This window comes from Sylvia atricapilla, chromosome 1 (assembly GCF_009819655.1).
Source record: "Sylvia atricapilla isolate bSylAtr1 chromosome 1, bSylAtr1.pri, whole genome shotgun sequence".
Taxonomy (NCBI): Eukaryota; Metazoa; Chordata; class Aves; order Passeriformes; family Sylviidae; genus Sylvia; species Sylvia atricapilla.
In genome coordinates, this window is record NC_089140.1 from 119903488 (window position 1) to 119924814 (window position 21327).

General features: G+C 41.6%; 1 protein-coding gene across 3 annotated transcripts in view; it reads right to left on the reverse strand.

Annotated features, from left to right (window-relative positions):
• The window catches only part of NCOA2 (nuclear receptor coactivator 2), a 187519-nt gene extending 170809 nt beyond the window's left edge, over positions 1 to 16710 (reverse strand). The window contains exons 1-2 of one of the 3 annotated variants that reach the window (XM_066332208.1): positions 16549 to 16710; positions 6695 to 6774 (exon numbers count right to left, since the gene is read on the reverse strand). The gene's annotated coding sequence lies outside the window, so the exon portion shown is untranslated. Of the gene's footprint in view, positions 1 to 6694; positions 6775 to 16507 lie in introns of all 3 variants that reach the window. The other 2 variants (XM_066332198.1, XM_066332218.1) reach the window with 2 other exon arrangements.
• Positions 16711 to 21327: the final 4617 nt, after the last annotated feature.

Here is a 21327-nt window from a genome sequence, read left to right on the forward strand (position 1 = left end):
AACCTTAAAAACACCTTCCTCTCACCCTTCCTTCCTTCCCAGCTCTGTCTTCTCCCCCACCAGGGCAGGAAGAGAGGGAACGGGGGTCATCACCCCATTGACCCCATATGGTCAGGTCATCACCCTCTGCCACTACTTAGGAAGAGGAGTCCTTCCTCTGCTCCAACATGTGGTTCCTCCCATGGGACACAGTTTTCCATTAACTTCTCGAAAGTAGGTCCATCTCAGGAGCAACAGTTCTCTACAAACTGCTGCAATCTGAGTCCATCCCATGGGCAACAGTCTTTCCCAACCTGCTGCAGTGTGGGTCACTATTCCACAGGGTGCAGTTCTTCAAGGCAGGCTGTTCCCCTGTGAGTCCTCCACAGGGTCACAAGTCCTACCAAAAACCTGCTCTAGCATGGGCTCCTCTATCCATAGGCCCTGCTCCAGCATGGGCCTCCCACAGGGTCACAGCCTCCTCTCAGGGCTCCCCCACAGGCTGCAGGCAGATCTCTGCATCCACGTGGATCTCCATGGGCTGCAGGGGCACAGCTGCTTCACCATGGCCATCACCATGGGCTGCAGAGGACTCCCAGCTCTGGTGCCTGGAGCACCTCCAGTCCCTCCTTCTGCACTGCCCTTGGTGTCTGCAGAGTTGTTCCTCTCACATATTCCTGCCCCACTCTTCTCTGCCTGCAGTTACAACTGTGCAAGAACTCTTTTTTTTTTCCTTCTTCTTAAACGTTATCTCAGAGGCGTTACCACCATTCCTGGCTGGCCCAGCCCTGACCAGCAGCACGTCTGTCTTTGGCACTGCCAGGGACTGGCTCTGCTGGACAAGCAGGAAGCTTCTGGCAGCTTCTCAGAGAATCCACCCATTACCAAAGCTTGGCCATGCAAACCCAATATAGCTGATCAAGAGCCTAGAACCTGGATACTGACAAGCTCATGAGGAAGGAAAGACTGAAATCACAGTCAGGGACAAGGAATATTTTAAATATTAGTAGTCATGCATCAAGCTCCATGTACCATCAGCTGCAGATAAACCCTATTCCACCACAGGATACATTCTAGAAGTTAAATACTGTAACTCGAGACAAAGAAGTTTTACATGAGTCTGTTCAGCAGGACTAAGCAATAAAAACACAGTTAACCAGGATCTGTGAAGAGAAGCCAAGCAAAAAACCACAACTGAAAACTGAAAGGCCATAAAAATTAACCCAAGTGAAATTTCATGTGTTGGCCACCTACTTTTAGAGAAATGTTGATAGTTTTATCCCATCTTAAAATACTATTAAACTGTGTCACCACACAGCAGTTTCAACTCATGACCCAAAGAAAGAAATGTAGGGGATATCTGACTCTCTTAAAGTAGTAAATTAGGTACCTAGAGATAGAAGGACAAAGGAAGCCAAGGCCAAAAGAAATCTTCAATTCAATATGTTACTTTTAAGGATAATGTTTTAAAGTTTAAGTGAGAACATTCAAATATAAGCTAAGAAAAACATGCTGAAAAAAACATGAATAGAAACATTTTAATTCCTCTTGACACTACTACAGCTTCCCTCAAGGAAAAACCAAATTGCAATATCTACTATAAAACTAACTCTTTTCTCAGTTCTAATTTTAAATATTCCTAGTTTGCCCATTGTTGTCATTTTGAAAGATACAGAGTTTGGTGTATAGAGAACACTGTAGTTTATTGATTTGGGATTACTGAAGGAAGAAAAGTACCGATAATGAAAAAAAGGCAAGAATCTGGACCATAAAAACAGATGTTGGAATAGGAGAACAGAGCATATTCTTCATTTATGATGGCCACAGTTGCAAAGGGAGTTTTAGCAACACATTTACACACTGGCAAATATTGTGTACAGAAGCGTGTCAGTACCCTTTTTTGGTTGTGGTGACATGACTGGAGGAGGTTCCTGTAATGTATTTGAATAGTTAGAGCCCTACACAATGATACAGTAATACTCACCAATATTTCTAAATCATTTGCATAATACTGGACTTCTGTGACTTATTTAGGACCTTTCATCTAAATTTTTCAACATACAAAGTTTCTTTTAAAAAGAAAACCTGTAATTTCTTGCCAGTCCAGTTAATATAAAATGAAAATTAATCAGAGAGAAATACATTGTACAACACTTTATATTATAATCATCTACCAATTTCCTTGCCATTACAGCAGCTAAGTCTTCTGAGCCTAACATCCCCACAACGTGGTATTAGAAAAATTCCTCCACTTTAATGTACACAAATATCCATGAACCTCAAAGTATTGTACTATAATGCTGTCAAATAAACAGACTACTGGAATTCAATTTCCAGAAAGCCAAGGCAAAAGCTACTGGCCTTCATCTGAAATACCAGTGTCATTTTCAAGCTTTGTATTTAATTAATACTATTTACTGTCAAGAGCCAAGCCATGTAAATATTTCACCCTTCCCAATTCAGGGACTAAAGACAGGCCCAGAGGAAAATCTGCCCAAGTAAATGCATCTCATCTTCTTTGATGATGCAAGTGCTCAGTTGTCCTGTTTTTGACCCCTCTAGAATTCCTAGGCTCCAATACTGGTGGATACAATGTCATCAATCTATATATAAAATATACATTGATTTTCCACAATGATAATGACAGCTATTCCTTCTGCTAATGCTAATACAGTATAACTTTGTCCATATAAAAAGGTTCCTATCAAGGTAAGAAATGAAAAATCTTAGCAAAGTCCATTACAAAGTCAAAACCAATATTTAAGAAGTGAATAAAATCAAGTTAGCAATCCCATTTCCTAAATATTTTTTATTTATCTCACTGAAACTGCAATGTTCAAAATAATCTTCCAGGATATAACTACATACAAAAGGCAAGCTTCAATCAATTGAATGAGCATTTTCAACAGTCCTGGATATATATTAAGTTTGGTTCCATCAATGCAGTAAAAAGTTCACTGACAGAGCACTCCATTTAAATCCGTTTACAGTAGGTAATGAGTTTTACATATATAAGAATAGTTTAATCCATCTTTACAATGAATTTGAATGCTGTGGCCTCAAAACTACAAAAGTATTTTAAAAGTACTTTAATTACTAACAAATCTAGTTCTGCTAGTTGCAAGCATAATATTTCTCTCTACAGTACTCTAGATTTTCATAAAATTTAAAGGAAAGAAGCACAATATCCTATATTTGTGTAAATTGCAATTTTTCCACAAAATAATGGTTTTCATAAACTCCCAGTTCCAATTTTAGGGGAAAAAAGCTTTTAGGGTGCAATTGTATAAATCTCAATAGATGCTCATTTCCTAATACTTCAGTTCTCATCATACCACCCACACAGAACTTCACTCTCAGATTAGGAGTATCATTTTAAGCCTGATTACATTAAATTCACCATAATCAAGCATCCACTTTTACAAGCATCTTCATAGGCAATTCATGTTAACTAATGTCACCACTAAACAGCACTGACTGAACACAGAATAATCTTATCACATTTCATGCAAAACACAACTCCCCAGTTTTACGGTCTAGCAATGAAAACACATTCCCTTTATTTATCACAAACCAATTCAACATAGATTAAATATCCCTCACAGAGAAGACCAGATTCATTAAAGTGACACATACCTATATCTTATTTCAGCTTCCGTGGGAATTAGGGTGCTATGAACTGACTTGAATTCTAGGTAAGCACCATTCCAGCCCTGCTTTGCAAGCTCACAGAATAGAGCTCTGCCTTATTCAGGTTTGACACTTGGAATCTACTGTTAGTTCCTTATTTACATCCTTAAATTAATACCCAAGGCTCTTAACTTGTTTTGATATAAGGCAGTTTTATTTTCAGTATTGCACCTTATTTTCTGACAGCATTCCCTTTACACAAACATGTATTAGGAGAACACAGTCAAAAATGAGACATTTGTCAGAATTTTCTGTAGCTACTACAGCTGTAAACAACAAGGACTATAACTCAGAATGAATAGACACACAAATATTTTCTATCACACTTGACACTAACTACAACACAAACGACAATGAAATCACTACAAAGTTAGATGGAAACAGACTCTCCAGATCAAGAGTGACAGAAAACTGAGATTTCTCCAATATATGTTCTTTTTGCTGAGAAGTATTCCTTGCAAAGCAAATCACTTCATGAAGAAAGGAGAGAGAGAGAGAGATAAAAAAAAAATGTTTTCTGACTGGTAACTTTTAGTCTGGAAATTAAAATAGATTTTTTTTTATCTGTTTGGGGTTTTTGCAAGTCTAAACTTATCATCATTTTAATTGCATCCTCTTCTCTGTAAGCACACAGCAGCTGCTTCCTACTACCTCAACTAAAATGAAAAATAGACCAAATAAGCTTTAACTAGTAGTTTCTTTTTCCAAAAAACTTGATACAGTGGTAGACAAGCTGAATGTGCACAATTTCAGTTAGAGTCGTGGTACAGTCTCACAACATACAGTCAAAACCAACATCTATAATTCCACAAGCAACACTAGTCAAAAGGCAAGGCCAGGATTTCTTAAATGACACTCCAACTGATGTATCCTTCCAACACTAGTATAATTCCAGATGGGTATACTAGTTAAAATAAACAGCTACAGATCTCTGATCTTGCAACAGAGAAGGTGAACATGCAAGTATGTTGAATAATAGGACTGAAGCCCTAGACAGTCAAAAATAACACAAAATTTTCCAAGGATTCAATGGAACCAAGATTTTAAACTATCCCTTAGCTAATGGAATACTTTTGCTGAACTGTCTATAATAGGAACACAGAGATAACCACACACTTTAAAGCAAAAGGATATTTTGAGTGAAAACTACCTCTCTGATTCATTCTTGCCCTATAAAACCTTCCATGACATCCATTTTTTACAGTGGTTTATTCATCAATGTTACCACCATAGACTTCATATACAAATATTCACATCATATTTGCTCTTATTAAAGGTTGTGAACTTTCTAAACACAGCAACTGTGTTTTGGTCAGCATCTGTAAAGTTACCAGTTTATAGTCTATCACTGTATCAACAAAATCTATAGTTTTGGTCCAGAATGTAGCAACAGTAAGGAAAAGGTGGGGGTTTTTTTTCTCCACATAAATTAATTATGAAAAAAACACAAGCAATTTTATTGAAATTGTTTTTTATTTTATTATTTCACTAATGCATTCGATTTTTTAATCAAAAATTGAAATTGAGACAACTGAAAACAAACATACTATCAACCTGACAACAAAATTTCATGTTCTCTGTAGAGAATCCTAGCAGTGACATTTTTCTCTTTATTACACACATCTAAATCATTCTGAGTGCTATTCACTAGGAAAACAATATTTTAGAGTCTTTGCATTTTTTTTAAACAATTTGCTTAAATGATTACAAAAGCAGATCATTATTGAGAAGACCTGCACATTATGATTACATACTTCAGGTAAGTAGTGTAAATAAGCAATAATTAATATGGTGTAAGTAATAAGTGTAAATAAGTAATAACATCTCTATGGCTAAGCATTTTCAAATTAATATAAAACCAAATTATTAACCAGAATTATAAACTTCATTGAATAGAATGAACTCCAGAGTGCTTTATCTGAACTGAAAAGGAAAAAGACAGAAAAAGCAGCACTGGAAAACTGCATTATCTATTTTCTCATTCTCTGATGCCAGAAGATTAGGAAAGCCTAAAGAAAAGGATTGTTAGTTTGTAAAAACTGCTGAACATAACTAACAAAAGAGGAGATGATACCTGATGTGGGCATACATAATTTTACCTATATTTGGTTGGCATTTTATAAACAGTCATCCTCCAAACAACTAAAAACTCCTTCAGCAGGCTCATTTCCCACCTCTATATTTAGTGTACAAGCCTCAAAAATACATATTTCTGACCTTAATAAGTCACTCTATGTGCTAAAAGACAACATTTATTCATGAGTACACTGAAAAGGTTCTCACATAAAATCTCAAACGCATATTTGTTGTAAAAGATCTATAACGAGCGAATATACTGGTATATCAAACATACCTAAAATAAAACCACAGCATTTATATTCTACTTTCTTTCAGTGCACTACCAAACTATTATTAGTCTGCATTTAAACAATCCGCAGGGGTCTCTTTTTCTAATCCTCAGTGGTATTATCCCTTCTTGAGAGCAGAGTTAAACAGGCACAGCACTGCCTGATGGAGTCATCAGACAGTAATTCTTGAGCAACAAGCAGTTTAAGTCATCAGTGTCATTATACCAATTTCAACCCTCAATTTAAGTAATTTATTAGTGCACAGAGTTGGATGGAAAAGCTTGTATTATTTCACATTCAACCTTTGCCATAAGACAGACCATAATCAGCACATCTGAAAAATGTCAATTCCTTAGTTAAGTATAAAATATCAAACAAACCTAATCAGAAAGGCTGAAGGGATCAAGTGATATTCTTCCTTAGCAGGAAGTCCCATTCCTGGTCCTGGCAGCAAAGCAAGGACCTTCTGCTTCCATAACCAGTCTCACCATTATTTTCAAAGTTTCTAAAATATTAGTATTCCCAGTCAGTGTACAGTATCACACGTTACTTATAAGCAAGGTTTGTTCTGCTGTATCCATACAATCAATTTAAGATATCTTGCACCAAATTCCCCAGTGAAGGAGATAAAACTGCAACACAATCCAATTAAATGCAATAGGATATAGACAACTCACCAAGACTCAGCGATGCAGACAACGATTTCTAGGGGCTGTGTATGCAGGGGGCCTCACTACTCAGATACATCTCAAGCATGCTAGGAACAAATTCGAGAGAAAAATATTAGGTTTTTTTGGGTTTTTTTGAGATGGGCATAGAAGAACAAAATTATGATGTTTAGCACATTGTCATTTTAAGCATAACACAACGAGGGAAGCACAAACTTTGCAGAGCATTATCTGCTTTTCCAGACACAACTACAACCCGATTCCAGCTGCACAATCACTCCAGTCACACAACTTCCTTTCTACCTGCTGCCTACTGCAAATTCACAGTGATAGCAGCTAAAGTGTTTAAATTAACTTACTCTATTTTCACTAAAGAATCTGTGAGAACTCCGAAAGTGCTTGGTCCCTTTTTTGGTTGACTGCTTGATTTGATAGCACATTAGTTTCAAAACTCTAAAAAGGAGAAACTGGTGTTCTTTCAACCATAATTATAAGTTGCATGTACAGAAGCATGTTTCTTCTCTCAGTGTTTACTTACAATACTCCTGACCCGAGTGACAAGCACCAGTGAACAGAAAGCCTTTCACTGGTATGGACTCCCAAAAAGCAGTGGAGAGTCCCATAGAACATGGGCCATATATTCCACAGCAAAATAATTTCTTCAAGGGAGGAGGAGAATGCCATTGCCCACACCAATATTATACCTGAATTTCTGTTTGTAGCTCAAACAGCACTTTGTGTCAAATGTATCCAAGCAAACTACCAAAGAAGAGTTTTCCTACTCTGACAAATAAAAAGGCAGAACATAAAGCAAATGAGAACACAAATAAAATGAAAGATACACTACAAGAGTCATCAGGAAAAGAAAAAAAAAATCCAAAAAAACCCAAACAAACAAAACCAACCAAACAACAACAAAAAAACACCCCACCACCACACTAATTACGCTTCCAGAGTAACAGAATTTAGAATCAACTTTTTCTTTGTCATTTCTGCCATCTTACAGCAACCTTCTTCAAACAAACTCTGCTTAAGTTTTTTCAGTCACAGACAGGATACAACTACAGTAACAAACTATTTAGAGGCACCACTAACAAAGAAGTATTCTTATATAAAATATACACACAGAAGATAAGACTACATTATTTCCTCAGGAATGTCCAAAAAGCACACAAGCTGTGTGGATCACAAACTCAGGGCTTGGAATGCATCCTCGTTGACAGAAAAAAACCATCTTATCTTGGAATAAAATTTTCAGTAAGCTACTAGATCTTTTGGCAGTTCAGAGAGACACCCAAGAGAAGTCACAGCCTCAGTGGCAGATGGGGGCTGCAGCCCCAACCCACAGTGGGGACACCTCTTGCCCTGAGGAGCACTAAACAGGACACTGCCCGTGCAAACAGGAGCATTTCCCACTCATCTCCTGTCTTTTACCTGCTGTGCATCAGTGAATGAGCACTCTACTACCATTTTCTTTCTCGACAACTAACGTGCCTGCTCACTTTTATTTCCCTGCTGTTTTTCCCTATTTTTGCATCCCATCTCCTGGTTTTTGTGGCCTCCAAAACAGCTGCTAAAGGAGTCTGTACACAAGCCATGTGGCTCCTGACCATTACAGTGGTGTCCACAAGGCCCCACTGGAAAGGACAAGCTTTGCTGATTTTGATTTCTTCTATTCATAAAACATTTAACAATAATATTGTCTGAAAACAATGACAGCATATTATAGCTTCACAGCAGAAGCACTACCTTTGAAGCACAAAAACATGACTAACAAGATCTTTTTTCCCAAAAAAGCCTCTTGAATTATAGAGCAACTAGCGACAGGTTCGTGTACCTGAAGAGATGTATTATCTAGTATATTTCTGACACATTTCTCTAACTAAACTAGACTGTCAGCAAAGAACAGAAGTGATGAACATGAATATGGACAATGAAATCATCTGTTAGTCCTTTTCTTTTTCTTCTCAAGCCCATTCTGGAAGTAGAAGAAAAAGCAAGCCAACTACCACCTATGCCTCTGCAAATTTACACCCAATCCCACAAGAATCAGGAGCTTCTTGGGATGACTCTCAGAACTCAAGGGAAACTACTCTTGCATGAAGCCAGGTCTCACAGTGGTGTAACTCTGTTAACAGTGGTGCACAAAGGCCCACATGAAGAGCAGGTCACTGCCTTCATGAACTGAACAACTCACAAATTATCAACATTACCTACGATATAAAAATGGAATACACCACAGCCACACCTGCCATTTTCCAACACCATCATCCAAATCCCCCATCCCACAAAGAGTAAAAGAAAACTGTTTTAAAGGTCAAAAAACCTCAACTAAAAACAATTGATATGGAACAGAATAACAAACTGTCTGTCTTCTGACTTCAGAACATTTTACATCTTTATTTTCCTTTTGTGCAGTCACCTCTTTCCCTTCTGGTCTCTGTTCCAGGTACCTAAGATGTGTTTACCTCCTTGGTCCATAAAAACTTCGCTGTGAACAGAACACATGACATCAATGCTCCAAACTACAGTTAAGCTGAAAGGGAGTGACAATGGCCACTTTCAGATATACTTGGACGAGATCATCCACAGCATGCAAGCTTAGTGAGTGTGAACTTGGTGAGCTTAGTGAGGCTTTTCTCATCTACATCCAGTCTTCATGTTCCATCATTCCTAAACTAAGAAGAAAAGAAGCCACAAATGATCTCACCATCATGCAGTTATCACTAGCTTCACACAGAACTGTAGCAAGAAAATATTTTGAGGCCTCATGAAAAATTCAGTATCTTTGTTTCAAAGTAACGCTTAAAAAAAAATCCAGCAAAACAAGCAAAAGTATGTTTGCACTGCAAATGCCAACAAAAATTGGCAAGCAATTAAAATGAAAAACCTTTAAACTATGCTATTAGAGCTTCATTTTATAGCCTGTGAAGTATCAACAAGTTAAATCTTTTTTTGCAACCAAGATAATGGCAACAACTTTTCTGGACTCATTTAAAAAAAAAAAAAAAACCCAGTACATTTCTAGCTGTAAATTTTAATTTTGGAGAAAATACAAAGGCTTAGACTGAAAGAAGAGCTTTTCTCCTTGAGAATATAATTGAAAACTGGAAAATATTTGTTTATTTCTATACATTTAATATTCCTCCATGAAGAATCTATTTCAAAAAATGGACAGAACAGGATGAGGACATTGCCCATGTATCTGGAGTCTGAGGCATAAATCTGAATGAGAATAGTAAGTGAAGTTAGTTGACAACAATCACATATATTTCTAAGAATATATAAGTAGTTGGTCAGCAAGTCCTGACAATAATCTTGCAAGAGTAAAGAGAAAGGGCTGAAGAGCTACTTTGTGAACTCAAGGCATGGTATAAGCAGAACAAAGAAAAATAATCTTCTCCGTAGCCCAGATGATACTTGAACTCTCAGATTCACAAGTACTAAAACTTAAGACCTTGGGTTTTCTTAGGGTCTGCTTTACGGTTTTGGGGTTTTTCTAATTAATTTCTAATTCCATCTCACAGGCATATGATGAATTTGTAAATTCATAAAAATATGTGTAATAAAAGCATCAGTGTATACCTTCAAATTTATTCATAGGCAGGCTTTATTCTCAAGAAGCTTTCTTTTTAAATGCAGTTTAGTATCTCCTACATAATCCATGAGGTACAAATAGGTAACAAACTGCATTGTTTTTAATTGGAGTGATTTTCTTCAAAATCCAGGCCAGGCTCATTAGAGATCAATACTGACAGCAATGAAAAACTAAATCTGTTCACACACAGATGAATTACAGCATAGGCAGAGTAAGAGTAAAATTCCATAATAATTCTGACTTAACAAGCAAAATGTTCTTTCACTTTCCATGCCCATTCTTCAATCCCAGGCTTCTCCACTGAGGCAGCCAATAAAGCAGCCGATTGTGATATGCCCACTATAAATCCTACCCAAGAGCAACAATATGTCTTACACAGCTCACTAAAAAAGCATCAAAATAGCAACTCTCAGTCAACACTGCAGCAGATATATGTTCTCACTATGTCCCCTCATAGAAGCTCATATGATCCATACTGCCTAAGATTTATGGATAAATCAACACATTCGGTAGATATTTTAATTAATTTTTCGCCTATACTCTCTGCCCTCTCATTAATCCAATAAAGGTTTCCATGTAATGGGGACCATTCTAGCAAAATACAAGTTTCCCTTTCCAAACAGAAAATAACTTCTTGAAGTTCAAAAACAAAGAGAAAAATGTAAATAGGATTTACTGAGGACACTGCATCTTAGCAGCAAAAAGCAAATGCACATTCCAAAGAAGCTTCTGAATATCTAAGTAATGGGAGCACACTCACAGAAAGAGTGAGATTTACTATCAGTTGTAACTGCTAAAATGAGAGCAAAGGAAAAATAATATCTGTCAGTAACTGTATTAATGGGAGATTGTTATGGAAGCCATTTAAGGAAATGCAAGACTTGGAATAGCATAATGATGAAGTTGCAGAAGAAAAAAAATGTGCATATTGTTAATACGTTGCGGTACAGCTTCAGACATTTAAATTAATGAACTAATTTCAAACTTCAAGATGTCAAGCACTCCAATGACGATACATTTTCCATAGGAATTGTTTCCATTATATATCCATAAAGCTCTTAAATAAAATTTCCATTAGCCTTTAATTTGAATAACGTGCAATTTCCACAGAAAAAGATTGAAAAATCATAAACAGTTACAAAACGCAGTGCAGCAAATCTACCACATTCATGATCTATTTTTCCAACTATTCATCAACTCAAAATAATTGTATAAAATCGGCAAAAGTATTCCAGATGCTCAGGAGAGGAAAGGCTGTTCTAGGCAATAGGTAAATGTAGGACTGAATGGAAGAAAATTAATTTCTTCCACTCATTTTTCCATCATATAAATGCTATTTCTGAATACTCACAACACTGACAAAATTGCTTTGTCTTAAAACTGTCTAAAAAATTCCCTGGGTTTTTTGTTGTTTTGGTTTTTTTTTAATTATTTTTTCTAATTCTGCATCCTAAATTGATTAAACTATACAACCTGTCCTTTTTCATGTCAGCTTTCTACTTGGTATGTTTTGTAAAGGCTAAGCTACTGAATCATTAAAATAGGGAGTGTTTGCATAATGTAAATACTGCTGACAAACTACTAACTGTAGAACTGGTAAGATGCCTTTGTAATATGTAACCACCAATGTAATATAAGAAATTATTCTTACTACTCAGAGTTACCATTTCAGCAATACATATGACTGTTTAAAATTCTATTCCAACACAGCGCAGGAGTCCTGGCACCGGTATTTTATTCCCTGAAATCATAAAATATTATCAAAATATTATCTATAATAAATACTTGAAATATATGTTATCTAAGCTCCATTATCCTGACAGGCAAAAGCCAAAGAATACTTCTGTAAGGTTTAAATTCCCAAGAGAAGAAGAGCTCAGATCCTGTCTGCAAGCACACAATGGAATCACAGCTGACGATGCACATCTTTTTCTGGATGTCTCCATATGCTCAGGAGGGTTTTTTCCCCTCCTCTCCCTCCCTGTTTCTCCCTCTCCGCCTCCCTTGCTCCCAGCATTACATCGAAGAATTTGTCATTATCTGCTGCCAGAAGTATAAGAATGTTTTAACAACTAACAAAAATAAAGTAGTGCAGTGAACTTCACCTCATTTAAAAATAAAAATAGGGGATCCTGCCAGAGTAGCTGTCTGTAACAAAGTTAGCTAACAGCAGAAAATGGGTGGATGAATGGATGCTGTTATATGCCTTCTACAAAGTAATTATCAATGTTACTCTGTTCTTAGTTTAAAATGCTGTGTCACACAGCAGAGTATATACAGTAACAACACATTTAACCTCTGACCTCTAAAGCCAAGCATGGACGTAAATGAATACTGAGCATTTTAATGACTATCAGAGCACTGAAGAAATGTGTGGAATTTGTTAAATATACCTACTTGCATGTGAACTGCATTGTTTAGAGAGAGGCCAATCACAGCAAATGTACAAAGAACTGAACATGGCAAGAACAGTTTTAGTTCAGTGTTCCCTTTCTCCAATGCACAATCTATTAGCGCTCAGCAGACAAAGAGAGTTACGTTTATATTTAAATTTGGTAGCAGCCTTTGGTTCATCTTTTTCTTTCAAATGAACTGACAGCATCCTCAAGGCTTAGACTTCTTAAGCCTCTGCAATTCTGGTGTCAGGTGCTAGAGAAACTCCAGCTGAGCGCAGAAGCCCAGATTTTGCCAATGAGACGGTGACATCAGCAACAAAGGCAAGGAGCAGAAGACAGTGGGCATTGTAGCAGCAGCTGGCTCGCTCACTGACTTTGTTCTTCCTGCTGCAAAATCTGGGCTCCCTGCAGATGGGCTAGCTCCTACTGGTTTTTTGGAGGACGGAGGGAAAAGTTGGGAATGCCAACACTACAGAGGGTGTACATGCCTCTTTCAACAGAGCCTTTCACCCTTCTAATGAGCAAGCTACACCCTAAGCAATTATAAAAACATAAACATTATTCTTAAGTAATTAATTTTTACTTCAGAGTCTCAGTTTAATGCAATATACTACACTACACGTGAATAACTACACCTTATATTTTCTAATGTTTCCATCAGAAATAACCTTTATTTTCTCTCTCAAATAACACAGTTCCAGTTTAAAAACTTAAACCGATTCCAAAAAGTACCATTCTTGATGGCAATGAAATATTCCTTCCTCAAATGTCTTGAGTTTCAAATTTAGCACTGACACCACCAGGACATACAACAAGGAATTTACACACTTCGTAAAGAAGTGCCTTCAGACATTGCAGAGATACTGAAGAACCACATCAGACATGGATTCTCTCCTTAGTAAAGACCACAAGCCTGAGAAAATACGAAGTTGAGAAATCTTCAGGTTTTATGTGAAATAAGAGTACAGTGACTAAAAGATGAGGTGCCTGCAGCACGTTTTACATGCATTTATTGCATAAGGCCCATCAAGATAAAAATATATTAAAAATAATGTGATTCTTAAAAATATTGCATGTTGCTAAAAAAAAAGATGAACCTTTCTTCTTAAAGTTGTACCAAATATTTTTGAAGGTTGAGTCCATGACAAACTACTTTCTTTAAGATTGTAGATAACCAAGATTTCCTATGAACATTAAGCTTCTCACACTTAAGGATTAACCATTTGGGGCCAAATTACATACGACACAATAGAGTCAACTTCTATGTCCAGTCCCCAAAGAGCTGTTACCACAAATGCAAAAGTAAGAGATACAAATGCATGAGTGTCCATATGTGTTTGCATATATGTCTGTATGTGGAAATATGTGCAAAGCTGGTATATCCTATTTGTGACACCACTGCTGATGTAAACAAACAAGTGCTCTGGAAAAAAAGTAGGAGGCACGAAGTACCTACACCAAGTGCAATAAAACAACCAGTTTCCATCCACACTAAGCAATGTTTACAAAAACAAGATCTCTGCTTAGGGGTGTAATATTTTCGGTATGACATTAAAAATGGTGTACAACATGGTCATTTCTCAGACAGCATCCAACACAGAGGACCAGCAGCTCCCTCCCTTTGGGCACTGCCAGAGGATTCCCCCACGAGAGGAGCCCACCAGGTGGCCCAGCACTGTCACTGGGTTATAAGGAGCCAAGAAATTAACCGACTAGAGTTGTTTTTATAGCTCAATACATAAAAAACCCAAAGGGATAAAATCCAAATGACTGCCTTCAGCCACAATGGCAGAACAACAACGAAAAAAAATGCTTTAAGTACAAAGACTGGCAGTCTTAAATGCTTACTTATTTACAGTGGCAATAGAGCTGTGCTGTAACTGCCATAACCAGGCACTATATGCGTAGCTCAAATTATACTTAAACATTATGGGTCGAGTTCTAAAGCCTATTCACCTGCTTCTTACTACTCTGAGGAAAAAAAATCCAACAAAACAAACAAAAAAACAAAAAAAAAAAAAAAAAAAAAAAACAAAAAAAAAAAACGGAAATAAAACCCCAATTGATTATATATCAAACAAGCAAGCTGTTCTCCTTTCACAAGGAGACTCTCCTGGCTAAATTACAAGTACATTTTTATAGGGTCCCACATATACACATTTCAGACCGAAGTATACAGGCTAACTCAAAGTAAGTATATCTCATGATATACAGATATCACGACTTCCCGGTGACTACCAGCAACCTCCTTGCCTTTTTTCTTTTTTTTTTTTTTCTTTTTTTTTTTATTATTTCCCTCCCCCCCCACCTTTTACTGCCAGGCTTTCGAGCAGGTTTCCCACAAACTACACGGCCTGAACGCCCCTCTCCGGCAAGAGAGCGCGGTCCCCGAGCTGGGGGAACGCTCAGGCCCAAGCGGCGGCAAAGGAGCGAGGGGCAGCGAGGGAGCCGAGGGAGGACGCGGCTCCGGTTACGCCTGGCCCCGCAGCCTCCGAGCCGCGCGGTGCCCGCGGCGGCGCACACAGCGCCCTGCGCGGAGGCGGGGAGGGGCCGCGCACCCGCCCTCCGCGGAGGCGGCGGGCACCTCCGCACCCCTCCCCCGCGCCTCACGCGTGGGGCTCCGCTCGCCGCGGAGCGCCCCGCCTGCAGCCGCCGCCCGCCGCGGGGAAGCGGGAGGGAGCGGAGCGGCACCCGCCCAGGGACCCCGGCCCCGCGCCCGGCCGGCTGCTCTCCTCTTCCCCCTCCTCCCGCCGCCGCTCCCCGCCCCGCGCACACACGCAGACACACGGCACTGCGGCGGCCGGGCCCCCACCCCTCCCCGGGCCGCGGGGAGGCGGCGGCCGGGCGCCCCGGGCTGCGCTCGCACGCAGCTGCGACGCCCCGCCGCCCGCCCCCGCGGCTCGGCTCGGCCCGGCCCGGCGCTGCGCGCACGGGCAGGCACAACCCCCGCGCAGAAAGTTAGAGAAGTTGCCCGCTTCGCCCCCTCCTTCCCCTCGCATCCCCTGAGAGCGCGGAGCGGCGGCTCGGCGCCCTGCGCAGGGGGAAGGGGAGAGGGCGCCGGGCGGCTCGGTCGCTGCCCGGCGCGGAACGCGGGGCGGCCCACGCCGCTGCGCACCGAGTCGTTGTCAGCCGGGGAAGAGGAGGCGGCGTGCGCCGCTCTGCTCCCCAAATCACCCCTTTTGTCATCGGGCACAGACCCTCCCTCAAGTTTCGCGATCGCTGCGTGGTGGGGGTGAGGGGGAACGTCCTGAACAGTCCCTTCAAAATCGCACCCAGCTGCCCCATCCTCCCCCGGCCGGGCCAGAGCACTCCCTGACCCTCTATCAGCCCCCTCGCCTTCCCGGTTCCTCGCACTTTCCCCCCCCCCCCCGCTCCCCCGCCCCCCCCCCCTCCCCCAGCCAGGGGCGCGGAGAGGCGGCACCCGACCTCCGCCTGGCCTGGGAGCAGGAAACCGGCCCCCTCGGCCCGGCAGGGTGGGGTGCCCTATGCCCCCCTCCCCCGCCGAAACACGGGGACGTCCCGGAGAAGTAACCCCGCGCGCCCACCCCCCCACCGCCGGCCGCGGGGGTGCGAGCACGATGCCCCGGCAAGGGGCGGCCCCGCGGTCCCCCGGCTCCCCACGGAGGGGCCGCAGCCCCCGCCCCGCTCCCCCCGCCGCCGGCGCGGGGGAAGCCGCCTCGCCGCGGCCGCGGTGCCGCCCGCCAACGCCGCCCCTCCGCGCACCGGCGCGGCCTCGGGCGTCCCCCGGCGCTACGCGGGGCGGCCGGGCGGGCGCGGGGGGCTCGGGCACACCCCCCCGCCGCGCCGGGGCCGCGCGGGAGCCGTTACCGGGGTCAGTGCCGTCTCCCGCCGCTGCCGCCGGCGCTGACCTTCGCTTTGTAAGATGAAGCTGAAGCTGGGGCTGCGGCCGCCATGTTCCTTTTTAATAACTGCCTGCTTGTTTATTTCAATGGAGACCCTCCCACCGCTCGCCCTCCTCCTCCTCCTCCTCCTCCCCTTCTACCCAGAGGAGGGCTGGACGGGGAGGAGGCAGGGGGAGGCACAAGTCACTCCCCCCTGCCCCCCGGCACGGCGGCAGCGGCCGGGCCCCGGGCGGGGGGAGGCCGGGCCGGGCGGGCGGCAGCGCGGTCCGGGGGCCGCCACCGCCCCTCGCCGCTGCCGCTCGGCGGAGCTCGGGGCCGCTCCGCTCGGCTCCGCGCCCCGCCCGCAGGGACAATGGCAGCCGCCCCGCTCGCAGCCCTGCGCAGCGCTCCCGGGAGCCTCCTCCTCGGCGCCCGAACCGGGGAGAAAGGGGAAGGGAAAAACAAAGTCCTTCGCCCTCGCAGGGAGAGACTTCGGCTGGGGCTCTTTGCTGCCTGTCCTTGGAGGAACCTCGCTCCCAGGCGGGACCGGAGCAGTCGGCCCCTCTTACTGCTTTCAGTGGCCCATATTCACGAAAACAGGGAAGCGAGGCGGGTGGATGCAGTCTTATTTCCTTTCTTTGCCTCCGAAAAAAAAAAAAAAAAGACACTTTTGCTGAAAATCGTCAGCTGTATCTCACTCACGGGAGCAAGAGGATTGAGATGCAGGCTTTCCCTACATTTGGAGAAGGGAATACATGAGTTAAAATTTGCTAAGGGCGGGAGGGCGATTGTTAAACGTTGCCCTTTAGTTCAAGAAGCAATCCGTGATGCAGAAATCCTGTCTTACAAGAAAAGCTTTACGTTTTCACACGTATCGATAATGGCGAGTTGTACTTTACACTGCAACAGTCGTTATTTTTGACGTTTTCTAGCCTGGATGTGCAGCCCCAAGTTGTTCTGTAGCTATCTGCAGATTATATATTGTTCCTGGTGGTATAGCTAACTCTGCTTGCAATTAGGGTCGTCCAATTTTATTTTTTTTTATCATACTCCTTGTTTTTCAGATGGTTACATTCTGCCCTACTGTGCTGCATACAATTTCCCATACTTGTCTGACTTCGTTTTTTAAGCTGTTTTCTTGCATCGGGCAAAAATAGTTCAATTGTTTCTCCAAACAAATTAAAGGAAAGCTCTTTCCCACTCTCCTTCCCCATGTTAAAGAAAGAAGCCTTTGCAATCAACTAGCTGAAAACTTGTAATGTTTTCTTCTGCTAGTGAGAGAACTCAGAAATGGGAGGGGTGGCCATCAGAAATCTATTTGGATTTAGTTCCATTAGAGATGGAGGGATTGTTGTTCTTATATGCTCAATTGGAGCTTTGATGTGATAGTAACCAAGGATCCAATCTACATTAGTGCCACTGTTTCAGCTGGAGTACTTTTAACATCGTCTTCAGAAGACAAGGCTCCAGCGCTGGGCTGCAGCAGCTGGAGAGGACAACCTTTCTCAATGTGTGTCCACATCAGTTATATTTGGCAGAGAAATTACTTAGTCTTCATGAAGCTCTTCCACCCTGCCCATACACAGGCAGGCAAAAAAGAGTTTGAAGGTTAATTCTGTCTGTAGAATAGACAGAATAGAATATTACCTTGAAATAACATAGGAAGTAAGAGTAGCTTGCATTTCAGGGGAAAAAAAAAAAAATCCCCACCCTGGAAAAAAAAACCAAAAAGGGTAAAGAGTCCTGGAGAGACAGCTTTTCCTCTGACCTCATTTGTCAAATCTGTGCAAATCTTGTAGGAAATAAGCTAACAGTTAGATAGGCAATAATCTCATTTACCTCACAGTTGTGATTCATTCTCCAATGCAAAGTGAAACAGTGGTTCACTGGGGAAAAAAAAAAAGAAAAAAGTGTGTCTTTAATTTTGTGACCATAAACAATCCAGTTTAGAATAGCACAGATGATTCTAATTCCAGCATTTCTTATTTAGGAAAGCTTGATTTTATTTTTTTTTTTCCTGACATGTAACTTTCTTTAACATAACCAAAAATCTTTATTAACCCAATACCTAAATCCACCAGGAAAAGCAAGGAAGAGCTTTTAACTTGCAGTGGTAGGAGCATAAAAGACAGCTCATATAACATGGAGTTTATTGTCTCAACATTGACAAAAAAGCCCTGGCTCCTATGTGGCTGAGTTTCCCAGTCAAACTGTGTGGGAGAGAGGATTTAACTACACGCATATGCTCAGATCCACTGAAATTTGTTACAAGTTACTAACTCATAAGCAAATACATTTTGTCATCTGAGGCCAAACCCCAAAGCCCTGGTTACAAGTATCATTGTACGCAAAACCCAATAATGTTGCCTTTCCTAACTGCTAGTCTTTAAAGGGAAGGGACCATCTTCCAGATGGGAAATAGATTTGATAAACACACTTCAGCGCAGATTTTATTCAGCATTACAGCTCTTCTCTGAAACATCTCCAGTGTCGCCATTGCTGCATTGTGCTGACTAGAGCTGGGCTTACTTTTTCAGCAAAAGCTTCATCCATTTCTAAACAAGAGTAATACAAGCTTCCTGTCATGCTTTTGTATTCACTTTCCTCCCCTTCATTCTTCTGCTTGCTATTTTGTTCACATCACATGCATTTGATTATTTATTGCGATTTGCAAACCTTTCCTAGTGTGAAAATTAACATTGAGAGAAATTTTTAATTATTTTGAGTTTTCAGTGAGATTTGGTTGAATTTCCTCTCATAACCTTTTTTTCCCCATCCTAAATTAACAGGAAAAAATTCTCTAAATCTGAATGCAGCCATGTTTTCCTGGTCAGTACAGTCATATACTGTCAATGTTCTTTTTTCTTGCCTTTTCTACATACAATATATCTTTAAAAATTGGTACACAGAGTAAAACTAGCACTTGCAGGTGTGTTTCTAACTGGTTTTCAAATAAGTAAATTTATTTTTCCAGAAGTGAAAGGTTATGAACAAATTGTTGGTAACTTATGAACTTGGTAGGCCATTCAGCTATGGCTGGTGTCTCATAAAGTTCTACCTGCAGCTTATATGCATAAGGAAGAATGGTTTATGTGCACCTGCTGACATCAGGGCTATATATAATGCAGCTGTTGGTGCACAAAGCTCTTTTTCATGAGCAGCTGCATTTACTCTGTAGAATCACTGTGCCCACCTTTATGGGGAATTGAATCCCTACTTATTCATTAACTTTCCCAAGTGGATTTAAATATGGTCTTTATGAAACCAATAAGATTTCTGTTGACGCAGTATGTACCTAACCGAAACCCGCAAAAAAAAAAAAAAATTAAAACTGTGTAAAAATATTCTACTGTCTTAACCTTCCTCGGGATTCAGGGGACCTGTTGAGGTATTTTGGATGAAGCCTCGTCTCCAAGTAGGGCCAATTGTGAAGTTATGCCAGGTTTTCCAGGATCATTACCAGATGACTTTTGCTGTCTCTACAGCCTCTTTGGACTACCCATTCCACAATTTGAACACATTTGTAAGGTGGACTTTTTCCCATGATGTCTAATTGGTCTGTTCCAGCTTATGCCTGTTGCTTCCCGCAGTGAAAAGGTTACTGTGGACTTCCTAAAAGGTTCCATCTTCTCTATATATGCCCATTAAAAAGCTGAAGAGAATATTAAAATTTACACCAGCCTTCCCTTCTTCAGACAAATAGCCTGACCTTCTCAGTTTCTTCTTGTAAATCATGTGCTCCAGCATTCTCACCATTGTGGTGGCCCTCCTTTGGATTTTCTTTTTTATGTCTGTGTCTTTCACCACTGGGTAGCTTAAAACTGCACTCAGTTTTCCAGAAGTAGTCTCACTCCATGGATAGGGATAACCACTTTTCTCAACCTGCTGGCTATTCTTTTGCTATTGCAGCCCAGGATGCTGTTGACCTTCTATGTTGCAATGTCACTGCTGACTTACTTGTTGCTCACCAGGACCCCCAAATTTCTTTTTGAAAATCCTTTCCTATTGCTTTAGCCTCCAGCTCATAAAGCAATGGCGGTTCTGTACCAGATGCAGAATGCTGCACCACCAGTCATTGGACTTCGTGAGGTTCCTGCCAGCCCATTTCTCCAGTCTGCCAAGGCTGTCCAGAGCACTGACCACTGTCTCACACTTTGCTGTGATCTGCTCTTCATCTCATCACTGAAGTCACTGGACTGTGTTACACAGCAACAGTCACAGTATCCACACCTGAAGTACATTGGCCACCAGCAGGATCTGCTCCCGCTGATCACAGCCCTTGAGACAGTGGTCCAGTCAATGTCCCACCTTATCTTCTGCTTACCCCAGTAAATACCTCTCCAGCCTGGTTAAGGGAAGTGTGTGGCTAATTGTGTCTAAAGCTTTGTTAAAGTCAAGGTAAATGACATCAGCTGCTCTCCACTTCTCCACAGATTCACTTATCTCATTATAAAAACCAGTCACAGTCACAGTGGTCAGGCAGAATTTGCCTTTTGTAAACCCTTGCAAAGAGAGAAATGGATACACTGACTTGCTGCCTGCCCCCAGGCACCTACTGCCTTTCACACCTGGAGAAGGTGGACAGGAGGATTTACTACTTAATCCTTCCACAGGCTGAGGTCAGGCTGGCTGGCCTGTAGTTTCTTGGGATCTCCGTCCTAGAAGATGGACTTGACATTTCCCTTTTTCCACCTTTCCTCATCACCACTACCTTTACACCACCACACCGAGCCCGTGGCATGACACACAAACCCTATAGTTCCTACAACTAGGTGATTCTCTGACCTCCATTCACATCTCCAAACT